Here is a 13,736-nt window from a genome sequence, read left to right as displayed (position 1 = left end):
AGCTCCACCAGGCAGTGCCCCATTGGGGACTCCGTGCAAGGGCTACCCCACATTTCCCTTCCACACTGCCCTAGCAGAGGTTCTCCATGAGGGCTCCTCCTCTACAGCACACCTCTGCCTGAATGTCCAGGCATTTCCATACATCCTCTGAAATCTAGGTGGAGGTTTCCAAAACTTAATTCTTGACTTCTGTGTACCTGCAGGCACACCACCATGTGGAAGCTGCCAAGGCTTGGGGCTTGCACTCTTTGAAGCCACAGCCTGAGCTTGGCCCCTTTTAGCCATGGCTAGAGTGGCTGGGATGCAGGGCACCAAGTCCTTAGGCTACAAACAGCAGGGGGGCCTGGACCCCAGCCCAGGAAACTATTTTTCCCTTCTAGTTCTCCTGACCTGTGATGGCAGGGGCTTTCATGAAGGTCTCCGACATTCCCTGGAGACATTTTCCCCATTGTCATGGTGAATTTGGCTCCTCATTACTTATGCACATTTCTGCAGCAAGCTTGAATTTCTCCTCAGAAAATGGGGTTTTCATTTCTATTGCATCATCAGGCTGCAAATTTCCAAATTTTATGCTCTGCTCCCTCTTGAACTTTGCAGGTTAGAAATTTCTTCAGCCAGATACCCTAAATCATATCTCTCAAGTTCAAAGTTCCACAGACCTTTAGGGCAGGGGCACAATGATGCCAATCTCTTTGCATAGCAAGAGTGACCTTTACTCCAATTCCCAACAAGTTCCTCATCTCCATCTGAGACCACCTCAGCCTGGACTTCATTGTTCATATCACTATCAACATTTTAGTCAAAGCCATTCAACGAGTCTCTGGGAAGTTACAAACTTTCCCACATCTTCCTGTCTTTTGAGCCCTCCAAACTGTTCCAACCTCTGCCTGTTACCCAGCTCCAAAGTAGTCCACATTTTCAGGTATCTTTACAGCAATGCCCCACTATCCAGTACCAATTTACTGTATTAGTCTGTCCTCAGGCTGCTAATAAAGACATACCTGAAACTGTGTAATATATAAAGGAAAGAGGTTTAATTGACTTACAGTTCCACATGTCTGGGAGGCCTTGCAATTATGGCTGAAGGTAGATAAGGAGCCAAGTCACATCTTACATGGCAGCAGGCAGGAGAGCTTGTGTACTAGAACTCTCCTTTATAAAACTATCAGATCTTGTGGGACATATTCACTATCATGAGAACAGCATGGGAAACACCCACCCCCATGTTTCAATTACCTCCCTCCAGATCCGTCCCATGGTACCTGCGGATAATGGGAACTGAAATTCAAGATGGGATTTGGGTGGGAACACAGCCAAACCATATCAAAGAGATAACTGCACTCCCATATTTGTTACAGCACTGTTCACAATGGCTAAGACTTGGAAGCAACCAAATGCCCATCAATGGATGAATGGCTAAAGAAAATGTGGTACATATATATACAACAGAGTACTCTTCAGCCATAAAAAAGAATGAGATCCTGCAAGCACATGGATGGAATTGGAGATAATTATGTTAAGTGAAATAAGCCCAGCACAGAAAGACTAACATTACATGTTCTCACTTATTTGTGGGGCCTAAAAATCAAAACAATGGAACTCATGGACATAGAGAGTAGAAGGATGGTTACCAGAGGCAGGGAAAGGGTATTGGAAAGTGAGGTGGTGGTAGGTGGTGATGTTTAATGGGTACAAAAATAAATCGTTAAAAAGACTGGATAAGACCTACTATTTGATACCACAACAGGGAGACTATAGTCAATAACTTAGTTGTACATTTAAAAATAACTAAGAGAGTGTAATTGGATTGTTTGTAACACAAAGGATAAGGGCTTGAGGAGGTGGATGCCCCATTCTCCATGATGTGATTATTACACATTGCATGCCTGTATCAAAACATCTCATGTATTCCATAAATATATACACCTACTATATACCCACAAAAATTAAAAATAAAAATTTAAATTAAAAAAACCCAAAATGGCATAGCCGTAAAACACTGCAAAGTCAGATATTAATACAATTCCTACATCAAATTAGAAAAACATATATTTAAACTCCTATATTGTTTGTAAATCGAGAAAAAAATATTGTGCATTATTAACCTAAACTCAACTACAACAGAACAAATTATAATAAAGTAGAAAGAATTAGATCAAATTAACCACAGTAAAACAATAAGAGCTTGTCACTTTACACAGAAGCTTACTCCTACTTTACAGGAAAGAAGAAGAACGAGTGTGAAGTGTGCAGAATGAGGGACTGCGTATATAAGGGAGGTCCTTGAATCTGCTGAACATGGCTTACACGGGACGGTTGTTATATTCCTGCCACACTCCTTGAGGAGCTGCTATGGGAAGCCCTGTATTTTACAGTTGAGGAAACTGAAGGCAGAAGACATTGAGTATTCTGCCCACAGCAGTCACTGGTAGATCCCCATGAAGGGGGTTGTTGACATTAGACAGTGGTGATGGAGGAGGGAATTGAGTTCTTCTGTGACATCACCTTCTTCAGGGTGGAAAAAAGGTGCCATAATTTAGGTCAGATGGAGAGTCAAGTAAATTCTTTGATAAATGGCACAGGTCTAGGATGACTTTGCGGCAATATTTGTCTCATCGTATGTCTCACATGCAATTCTGGAGTTCTGCTCTGAGTACATACTCCTCTAATCACTGGAGATACAGTGGTTCCTGCTATTGCAATGCCATCAGTGCTTGCATAAACACCTTACATACATGCCTTCTTGCTGTAGCTTCTACTTCCTTCTTCCTTCCTCCTCCTTTTCTTCACTCAATTCTCAGCCAGTGAAAACACTGCCAAGGTAGAGACTGAATGGCACTTCCTCTTCTTCATTCTCTCTTGCACTTTGCCTTCCTCTTAGTGATACTTTCTAATATATTTACTATGTGCCAGAATTTGTGCTACACACTTTAAATAGACCATTCAATTTAGTCCTCATGACAGTATCATGGGCTAAGTTTTATTATTCCATTAATAGATATGAGATGTTAAGTAATTTCTTCAAAATAGCCTGTCATGGCCAGCAAATGTCTGAACTGCCTTTCAAGCCTGGGCTTTTGGACTCCAAGTACATACCACTTACCATGATATAATGAGAGCCACTATTCCACATGCATGTATGTTTGCTGTTGACATTGATCATCACTTTAGCAGAAGTTAAGAATAAAAGGTTAACAGCTTCTGGGAACCATATTTTACAAGAGTCAATGTGCTATATACATGAGCATTATAAGTAAATGCTATATGACTTGGAATTATTTATCTTGTAGGCAAAAATGGGAATGGCTACTTATGTGCTGTCATCACTAAGAGCTTATAGAGTTAGAAAAATTGAATTTGAGTTTTGACTGTACCATTTAGTTGATGTGAGACCTTGGAAATGTTATTTAATTTTGGTTATTCTCATCTGTATAATGGGAGTACTAATAGTGTCAACTATAGCAATTATAAGGAATCAAAACAGTGTAATTCCTAGTGTATAGTAAGTGCTCAATATATTTTTGTTACAATTACAATTACGATTTTGAACCTTTAGTATTTTTCAGGTACTCTCGGAAGTTTTGTAGAGGATACTGTTATTCTTCGTTCATATACACTCAATAAACATAGAATAGAATGAATATTAGTGAACTACCCAACCCTGTTGTTTTACAAGGGCCCACCTTTCCCCTTTACCTTACCCTATGCACATTCTTAGTCTCCTTTCATATGGAATTGCTGTGTCCCAGGAGAGGTGGCAAGACTTGATGAAAAAATGAGGCAAGAATAACTGGGGATGATCTGTTTTATTTTATTTTATTTTTCCGTCTTGGGAAGGAGCAGGACCACTCTACCGCAGCTAATTTCTACTCTGCTAAGTCATGCTGTGTACGCTATCTGACCAGGCCCTTCACCCCCACCCCAGCTATAACTGAGCCTAAATTGCTGGGTTCTTGATTTTGGTGTTTGCATGTTGGTTCTCATGCTGGTGTCCTCCTCCAATCTATCAGTACAGGCACTAAAGTTGATTTTTTGACCTTCATCTGCTTCTCTTTTGCTTATTTCCCAATCCCAGGACAACAAGAGGGGTGCTGTGCATGGCGGGCTCCATCAGAGAGTCTCAGCAATCACTTTTCAGTTAATTTGGCAATATTTATTAAATAACTTGACTGAGACCTACATTTCAAGGGGTTTGTAAGAGTAGATTAAAAAAGGCTTACCATGTTGCAAAGAAGGAAGCACTTACCCATAGGAAGCCCACAGCCCCAAAGGCCAGTGTGGGTGGTGCAGCCAAGCCAGGAAAGGGCAAAAAATGGCGTCAGTCTGGGCTGGAGTTGGTGGGGAGGTGAGACCTGAGACGTTGTCAAGAAGAATGGATAAGATTGAGCAGTGGAAGAATACTTGGCAGGCCTTCCAGGGAGCAAGGGAAATGGTATTGGCATTGAGGAAATGGCTGGGCTCTGGAATTCCAGATACTTCGATTACTGCCCAAACTGAATGTGGACTTGGTACAGTGGTGGGGTTCTCAGTTTTGTCATTGATTCACTGAATGACTTTAGGCAGGTGAATTCTCCTCTCTGAACTGTGGCTTCCTCATTCTTAAAATGAAGGCAATAATTTTGCCCTTGCCCGGCAGTTGTGAGATTTTAGTGAGTCAATAGATAGAACGCATACAGCCCAATGCCTAGCACATGATAAAAACTTAACAAGTTTATCTGTTTTAACCAAAGAGTAACTGAGCTGCATGTGAATGAGGTGGCTTGCCTGCAGCCAGTGAGCCTTACCTTCGCTTTCCATGAAATCCTGTCAGGTGTTTTTGAGCTCCAAAAATACAACAAAACACCGTAGTTTTTAAATGCATGTAGTCATTATTCGGTAGACCAGTTTCCAATCTTTAACTCGTAGTTGCAAAAGTTTTTAAACTCCTCTCTTTCTTCAATTATTCATTTTGATTAAGTTTTTAATGAAAGAAATGTAAATACAGAACCAGCATGACCAAATTATAGTTCCAATGTTTTGTACCAATTGTTACCTTTAGGTTCTAAAATATTAAAAAGTAGGATTACTAAGCAGGACTTTATGAAATCAAGGCTCGGTAGAGGTTTTATCTGCCTTAGTTCCTTTTTATAGTTTCTTTATCAAAATCTTATTTACTGTCAGCAGCTCAATCGCTTATTATTTTTGTGTATTTCGAAGTATTTATAGAATACTTCTAACGTGGTGACTGAATGAAAATAGCCATATTCTTTGACAAGAGCTAGTTCACAACTAACACAATGACACACGTACTCTAGAAGCAGCTCCTGACATGCAATCAGAACCAGGGGTGCAACAAGAAGAATACCATTCTGCCGTTTCACAAGGGCTACACCAGTGACAGCGGTGGGCAGTCTAGGCGCCCCCTTGGTGACAGTTGCTATCTGTACACTGATGACTTCCAAATCTAGATTTCCAGCCCAAAACTATTTCCTCTGCTCCGTACTCAATTGATCAAGCCCTGCTGGGCTTTTCCACCATGATGTCACAGGTGCCTTGATTTATAGCTCCCAGAGAAACTTGACTCTTTCCTTGACATCTGTTCTTCTCCCTTTCAAGAAGTAAATGACATGCCCATCTAAACAACAGACAATTCTGCAAGAAATTTGGGACTCACTGTTGGCTGCATAGTGTTAGTGGTTAATAGCAGACTCGAGGTGGAGACTACCTGTTCACTGGCTATGGCACTTAACCTCCCTGTGTGTCATTTATCTCAACCATCATATGGGGATTATAGAAGTTCCAACTTCATAGGTGTAGTGTGGTGATTAAATGAGTTAATATTTCTAAGTGCTTAGAACAGTGCCTGGCACATAGTAAAAACCATGTAAATGATTGCTGAATAAATAAATCACACATAGCAGTCCCTGAAATGCTACTAAATTTACACACTCCTCTTCCTCTTCATCTCCAGGCAATTAAGGATGCTGCCTTAGTTCAGATTCTATCTCCCCTGATATAATGCGGTGATTTTCATTTCCTCAGTGAGGTCCTGTCCCCTGTTTTTCCCTGCTCCAGTCTATACTCCCTATGACAACCAGAGTGACATTTACTGAATGTAGAGCTGATTATGTGACTCCCTTGTTTACAACATTGAGTGATTCTTCATCATGTTAGCCGGGCTGACTTGGCTCTGCATGGTCTGGCTCCTGCTTGCATCTCTTGCTGCCTCTCCCCTTTCTCATCACTTTGGGTTCTAAGCATTACAAATTCATTCTTTTTCCCTAAGCCTATCTTCATTTGCTCTCCTTCCTGTTGATGCAATTCTTCCCTCTGCCTTATTCACCTTCAGATCCAGCTTAAGCATCAATCACTCTGTCTCTAAAGATTCCCTGATTCTTTCACCAGGAAACCTTCTTTTCCTTGTGCTTTCTTTGTATTGGTGATTATCGTTGCACAAAAGCATTTTTTTGCTGCATTTATTTCTTTGCACCATCTATCTTGCCAACCAAAATGTGAGCTCTGAGGGCATGGAGTGGTCCCTCTCTCATGTGTACTCATGCACACATACATGTGCATATGCACACCCCCCCCACACAGTTAGTTTTAATTAACATTTTTTTGTTCTATATCAGTGCCTTTCACAATGTCTGACACAAGGTAGACGATTAGTTAATGTGCATTGAGTAAATGAAGAAATAATAAATGGAAAGGTATTTTATTGGTCATTTAATCCAATCCCTAATTTTACAGATAAGAAAATAGACCCAGAGAAGTTAGTTAACTTGTTCTATATCACTCTATTGGGCAGCATCAGATCTACACAAATAGTAACTTTCCAGCATCTCCTATGGCTATATAGTCTCACTTATTAAGTCCTATTCGGATTAATTATACAATTTTAAACTCTAGATTGAGGAAGCTAAGTGCTCCCTGATCCCATTCTCCTCATCTATCCCTATTAGAAATCCCTTTCTTAATACCCAGGATTTAGACTCTGTGGTAAGGCATGTTACTGAATTCCCAAACCACTTAGGGCTTCCAGGGCAGGAGTTTGACTTGCCTACCCTCCAGGCACTAGAAGTGACCTTGACGGTTTTAACATTTTAATTAGGGTTGGGGTAGGGGTAGCAGGATGCTTTTTGAAATTTAAATATAAGAACTCTTTCAAAAACAAATTATTTTGTCCTTAAGAAACTCTGTGTGTGTGTGTGTGTGTGTGTGTATGTGTGTGTGTGTCTGTGTGTGTTGTGTGTCTGTGTGTACTGAGCAAAGGGGATGCTAGGTTACTTGAGGGGGTGGTTCAGAGGCAAAAACATGGGGATGCCCTGAGTTTTGCATTTGTGTTGAAAAGTCATCAGAAAAGAGTAAGGTCAACTCTGAATTCCGCCAAGTTTTGCCTTCAGTGCTGCAGAATGAAATGAGGTAATGTACTTTATGAGCTGTGAAGAGCTACAGAAATGTGAGGCATTTTTAGAATGGTTGATTTATGGAACAGGAAGCCCTTTAGAAACGAGGTAGCTCCCCCCATCTTTCTCATTTCAGAGAGTGGTAAAGTGACTCGCCCAAGGTCACAGTTCTGAGGCAGTGGCAGAGTTGGCTCTGCTTCCACTTCAGCCCATGGCTTACCTCTTCCTGCAGGTCCTCCACAATCTCATCTACAACTGTGGCACCTGAATAAGCTGGAGTCTTTCCCTTCCTCTGGGCTTCTGCACACGCCATTCCTTATTTCCCGATACTTTCTTTTTTCATGGTGGCCATGGGAGAACCTCGTCCTTCTGTGAGATTCTGCCTCATCTGACACTCCTGTAAGTCTCTCAGCTCTTTACTCCCAATGTCTGGTCATAAAATAAAACACATGGAAGACACAGTTCTTCCCTTAGAGAAATTTACAATGAGCTATGTCTGTTTCTAAGGGGCCTCCCTAAGTGCAAGTCTGCACCCCTAACTGTGATTAAAACTGAAGTCTTCACAGGTGGTGGGAGATGGGATTGAGGCACAGAGAAGTTCCTCTCAGACACATGATCCTCCTGGTCCTCTCTAAATCACACCTCTTAGGCCATGGCTTACTCTATCAATATTTAAAGTCAAGAAGTTTGTTCAAAGCAGTTATCTTGGGGTCCTGCAGTATCAGTGAGGAGAATGTTTGCTTTTCAGAGAGAAAAGTTACAGAGAGGCAGATTTTGAGTTAGCTTGAGGGAGCCCGTCCTATCAGTAAGGGCTGAACAACCACAGAGGGCTCTGCAGCCCAAGGAAGCGGGATCTCCTGCCCTTGACAGTGTCCAGAAGAGCAGCCAGCAGCTTGCAAGGCTGAGCCATGCATGAGGCCTCCAAGCTTCCATCTGGCACTGAGGCCCTTGATTTAATAACAGAGTTTCTGTCCCATCTGCAGTATTGGTAGTTTTGGGTCGTGATCCCACAAGGTGAAGAAGAATTTCTTCCTGTGGACTGCCAGAGGTATGTTATTTTAATCAAGGTTGGAATGACCAAGTAAATGTTTTTTGGAATATTTTATAAAAAGTAATAATTACGGTGTTAGAGAGAGCAGCAAATACAGATGTGCCATTAAATTTTTATCTCCCTTATCTTTTCCAGTATACTGGATTGGAAACCCATTCAATCTGACATTTGCTGAGGAATGGAGAAGGACCATTGGTGATTTCTCCAGGCTCACTCCTGTGCCCCTCCTTGCATTGCAAGTGCTTTACAAGTCTTCCTGATAGACCAGGAGCATCCTGAGGTCTAGTATCAAATGTAACTCATCTCCTATCCTCAGGGCCTGGTACAGGATGCTGGATGTAGGAGGAGTTCAGTAAGTATATGCTATATAAATGACAAATGAATGAGTGAATAAATAAATAAAGGAATGACTTGATTCTTCCTCTACCACCAATTCAGAAGACTTGGCTGAAAGGGTGGGAGAGGGAATTAGGATTCTGTAAAGAAGACCATGATTGAGTTTTGAGGAAAAAATAAAAACTTCAAACAAAGAACTTTTTGTTTTTCTCCTGGTGCTCTCCTTTTTCTCTCCAACAGCCTCTTGTTCTTTTTGTGATTGACACCCCTCACTATACTATACACATCCTATCTGTTTGGTTCCATGTTATATTCTCAAATGCTTTGTACAATGCTTGGCACATAGCTGTAGCTCAATGAGTGGAAACCCAGTCAACACACACACGTTGAACATATATTTTGTATCCCAGTTTTTGAGCTAGATGTTGAGGGTACAGATTGAAAGATAAAAAAATTTGGGCACTGTTCTCAATTTGCTCAGCTTAATGGGAAGAGGACATAGGAAGGAGAGCCTCCTCCTCAGCTGGTTTAGCTTCTTAGTATGCTCCTAACAATGTAAATGCTAGCCTAGAGGAAATACATTCATTCACCCCTTTATTAATTCCAGTCTCCATAGATTTATTTGAAATCTCTTTGCAGGGCTTACAGAATGTGTCTGTTAAAATTCCAGAAGGAATGCAGACTCAAACTGGGCAATTAAAGAAAAATTGAAGGATTTATTTATAAAGGTATAGGGATGTTGTATGGAAACCCCAAGGATAGTGCAATGCCCTTGGGCAACAGCAGCTCCCTATTTTTAACCTTGTGTGTGAGACACAATGGGAGGGAACAGTTAACAGAATCTAGACACAGAACATGTTATGGAGAAGACCATCTGGCAGGAGATGTGCCCTTATACCAAGGATGCAACAGCCTGAGATGACTGCAAAGGAGCAAGGTTGACCTCACTTTCCTTCTCTCTGGTCTCCTACAGTGCCCTTCATTGCTTGACTCACCTGGAAGTCAGGGAGGAAGCCCTTTGATAAAGTCCAAACAGGTCAGGCTCTAAGGGCATAGAGCTGGTGATGAGGGGTTGGGCATGGATCTGGGAGAACAAATGGGAGATAGACACTTCATTATATTAGATAAGGTAAGTCCTACAAAGATACACCCAAGGCTCTCCTGTCCGATCCACACAATTTACTTACCCTTATGCATCCTCCCTTTAGCCCCAACATCATTTATGAGAACAGACTGTGCCAGAGACTGTAGGGAGCACATCACCCACTTTATTTTCTCATTTCAACTTTACAATCATGCCTGAGTAGGTGAAGAGACAGACCAAAAAAAGAGTAAAATCTCTCTGACTCACGAGTCCATGTGGCATGCTGAATTCCTGAACGTTATTAGCACATCTAATTTGGATAGTTCACTGGGGCAGTATCTTCAGGAGGAAAAACTGCCCAAACTCCCCTCTGCCTGGACACCTTTCCAACCTCCATTTATTTAACTAGCCATGAATCTTTACTCCTGACTCAGATAGGCTTTTTTTCCTAGCAAGCTTTTATAGAACCTCCCATCTGGTGGTGTGGTCCTCTCTTAGAATTCTCATTGTCAGTAGTCTTGCTTCTAATTAGCACTAATCATGTTGAACTTAATAATCTTTGTTGTTTTTCTCATAAGACTGTAGGTCTTTGAGATCAGGGACCGTTTCTTTTTTCATTTATATGTCTGTAAAATACACGGTGGTTGGAATGCACTAGGACTCAGTAAATATTTCTTAACTGAAAGATTAAAAAATAAGGACAACTTTGTCTATAACTAAAAAAAAGATCAGGTGGAGGACAGTAAAGGAAGATAAAGTACAGAATATCCTTTATTATTCAATGTTTCAGGAATATTCGATACTCAGGAAACTTAGAAGGTTGTGTAACCAGATAGGCTAAAATGATGTCGTGAAAATCCTACTGTTATCACCCACGTGAACACCATCTCATTGCAGTTAATGGAAATAAATGTACCATTCAATACTTTAAATCATGAAGCAACATAACTGCCTTCTATTTGCAGTGACCTTCTGGTGCCCTCATTATTTCCTCACTGCAGATGTCTGTGCCTAATCTTGTTGATTCAGCAAAAGGGAGTGCATCCAAAAGGCATAGGTGAGGTGCAGAGAAGTAGGGGAGGGGAAAAGGAATCTGACATCCCCTAAGGAATGGAGAAGGACCACTGATGATTCCTCCACCCTCACTCCTGTGTCCCTCCTTGCATTGCAAGTGTTTTACAAGTCTTCCCAATAGATCATGAGCATCCTGAGGGCTGGTATCAAATTTAACCCATCTCTGATCCTCAGTGCCTGGATGTAGGAGGATGCTGGATGTAGGAGGAGTCCACTAAATATATGCTTTACAAATGACAAATGAATAAGTAATGGATAATTAAGGGAATGACTTGATTCTTCCTCTACCACTGATTCAGAAGACTTGGCTGAAAGGGTGGGAGAGGGAGTTAGCATTCTGTAAAGAAGACCATGATTGAATTTTTTTTTGGGAAAAAGAAACTTCAAACAAAGAACCTTTTGTTCTTCTCCTGGTGCTATCCTCTTTCTGACTGACAGCCTCTGGTTCTTGTGATTGACACCCTGCACTGTCAGATCTGGTACCATATACATCCTATCTGTTTGGTTCCATATTTTATTCTCAAATGCTTTGTAGAATACTTGGCACATAGCTGTAGCTCAATGAGTACTTTCAATAAAGTTAAAACCTCTTTCTCTGGGGTTTTACTCTTCCTCTCATATTTGGTCGCCTCCCACCTCCCCTGCCTCTACCTCCAATGCTGAATACATACCCTAAGCTGCCTTGTCCTGTGGATATAAGCTCTCTTGTTGCTTAACTTTCCATTTTACAGAAAGGAAACTGAAGCTTTAAAGAGAAATACTTGCTTAAAGTCACATGAGTTAGTTTCAGACTTGGAATTAAAATGAATTTCTTGTCTCCTTTGCCATCACATTGTGACCTCAAAGTTCAGTCTTCTGGTTCATTGGCTTTCAAAAAAAATCTTTTTAATTAGGAAACTTTCTGTTCAAAGGAAATCTTATCCAGGAGTTCAATATGTAAAGTAGATAAAGTCATTGCTGCTCTAGTTAAACTAGTGGTGAAGATACTCCCCTCAAAACTCAAACACAGGCTGGGTGTGTTGGTTCATGCCTGTAATCCCAACATTTTGAGAGGCCAAGATGGGTAGATCATCTGAGCTCAGGAGTTCAAGATCAGCCTGGCAACATGGTGAAACCCTGTTTCAACCAAAAATACAAAAAATTTACCTGGGCATGGTGGCACGTGCCTGTGGGAGGCTGAGGTGGGAGGATGACTTGAGCCTGGGTGGAGGAGGTTGTGAGCCGAGATCACACCACTGCACTCCAGCCTGGGTGACACAGTGAGACCCCCATCTCAAAAACAAACAAAAACAAAACAAAAACCAAAAACCTAAATCAGTCAATCAAACAAGCAAAACAACTGAAACACAAATGGCTGCTAGGGAGTTCAGAGGAACACAGTGTGAAATTATTGATATAACAGGATACATGAATCTCTACTCAAAACCTCTGGTGAAGGTAGAAGGATCAATGGAGACTGAGCCCATACCCATAGCTTCATGTGAACCTATGTAGTGGCTGTGGCAGTTATGAGTACCCTGGCTGTGAAGAACTACAGAGAATGGGGAGGCATGCTAACTTGGAGTCAGAAATTGCAGGTTCAAGGCTATCTGCCAATTACTAAGGGCAAAGTTGTAAAATTTCCCCTAATTCAGCCTTGATTTCTTCAAGATGTTAATGAAGCTTGATAATATCAGTGGCGAGCAAGCTATTTTTCTTCTAATGCTGATGCAGGATATAAAAAATGTTTAAGTGCCATTTATTAAAAAAAATCAAAGTGAAAATAACTTTATTGAGTTCTATGGGAAAAATTACATTTTTATAACCTACATTGCTTCATTTATTAAATAGGAGACTTTCAATGAGATACCTGAAAGCTTTCTAAGCCACTAAAATTATATCTTGACATACTTGAGAAGTGGGAAGGCAGAGATAAGTTTCTAATATTCTACGCTGAAACTGAGAAGTATTATAATTTATCATTCATGTTTATTCATGTGCATTATCTCTATTCATTAGTGAAAAATTCTGCAATGTGGGTATAATTAATGGGGAGACTCAGAGAAGTAAAGTAATTTTCTCCAAGTCATTCAGCAAGTTTGTCATAGAGCTGGAACTCAAAGTAGTTAATTCCAGTTAATGCAATGTTTACTAACTATATTAATGAAGGCAGACCTAGCAGCTGTAAGACATAAGCCTCTAAATCTTAATGCTTAACACTGTAAAATTCTTCTTCTTGCTAGTATTAGAGTGTAGTGTGCATGGTTGTGGTTAGGGAGTCTCTTCTGTGCAGTGATTCAGAGTCAGGCTCCTTCCATCTGTGGTTCTGCAACCTTAAACACATAGCTCTTCTATGTTACCTGGGAGTTGTCTCCATTCCATTCAGCTGGAAAGGGAGAAGCACGTGGAGGAGAAGCACATTAAAATGGAACAGGTCTGGAAATGATTCACACATGCCATTGGTCGCACATCAGCCACATGACCATTCCTAACCACATGTGGGCTGGAAAATATACTCTACTGTTTGTCCAGTAAGGAAAGGGGCATAAAGATTTACCACATTGCTATTGTGAGCACCTTGAGGACTAGGACTATGTCTTATTCATCTCTTTGTGTTGTACATTGTTTTTGCATGGGATTAATACATGTTGTGAACATTCCTTCCTTCCTCCATTCATATAGATACAGTTGGAGTTGCCATGTTGTTAAACATAGCCTTGCTCCTCTAGGCGCCAATGATTGGTACAAGGTAGTCACCATCCCAAGCTAAACCAAACAGAATCCTTCATAGATGCCTTCTCTGGGATTTTTCAAGCTGTAATGGAAG

At 41.0% G+C, this 13,736-nt stretch overlaps 1 long non-coding RNA gene across 3 annotated transcripts in view; it reads left to right on the top strand.

The window, feature by feature from the left end:
* The window catches only part of LOC103885609, a 190,747-nt gene extending 181,798 nt beyond the window's left edge, over window positions 1-8,949 (top strand). For all 3 annotated transcript variants that reach the window (XR_648771.4, XR_004177316.1, XR_004177319.1), the window contains 2 exons: window positions 7,618-7,784; window positions 8,572-8,949. This is a non-coding gene — a long non-coding RNA (uncharacterized LOC103885609). The remainder of the gene's footprint in view (window positions 1-7,617; window positions 7,785-8,571) is intronic.
* The last annotated feature ends 4,787 nt before the right edge of the window (window positions 8,950-13,736 follow it).

Source organism: Papio anubis, chromosome 1 (assembly GCF_008728515.1).
Source record: "Papio anubis isolate 15944 chromosome 1, Panubis1.0, whole genome shotgun sequence".
Lineage (NCBI taxonomy): Eukaryota > Metazoa > Chordata > Mammalia > Primates > Cercopithecidae > Papio > Papio anubis.
This window is presented reverse-complemented; position numbering and strand designations above follow the sequence as displayed.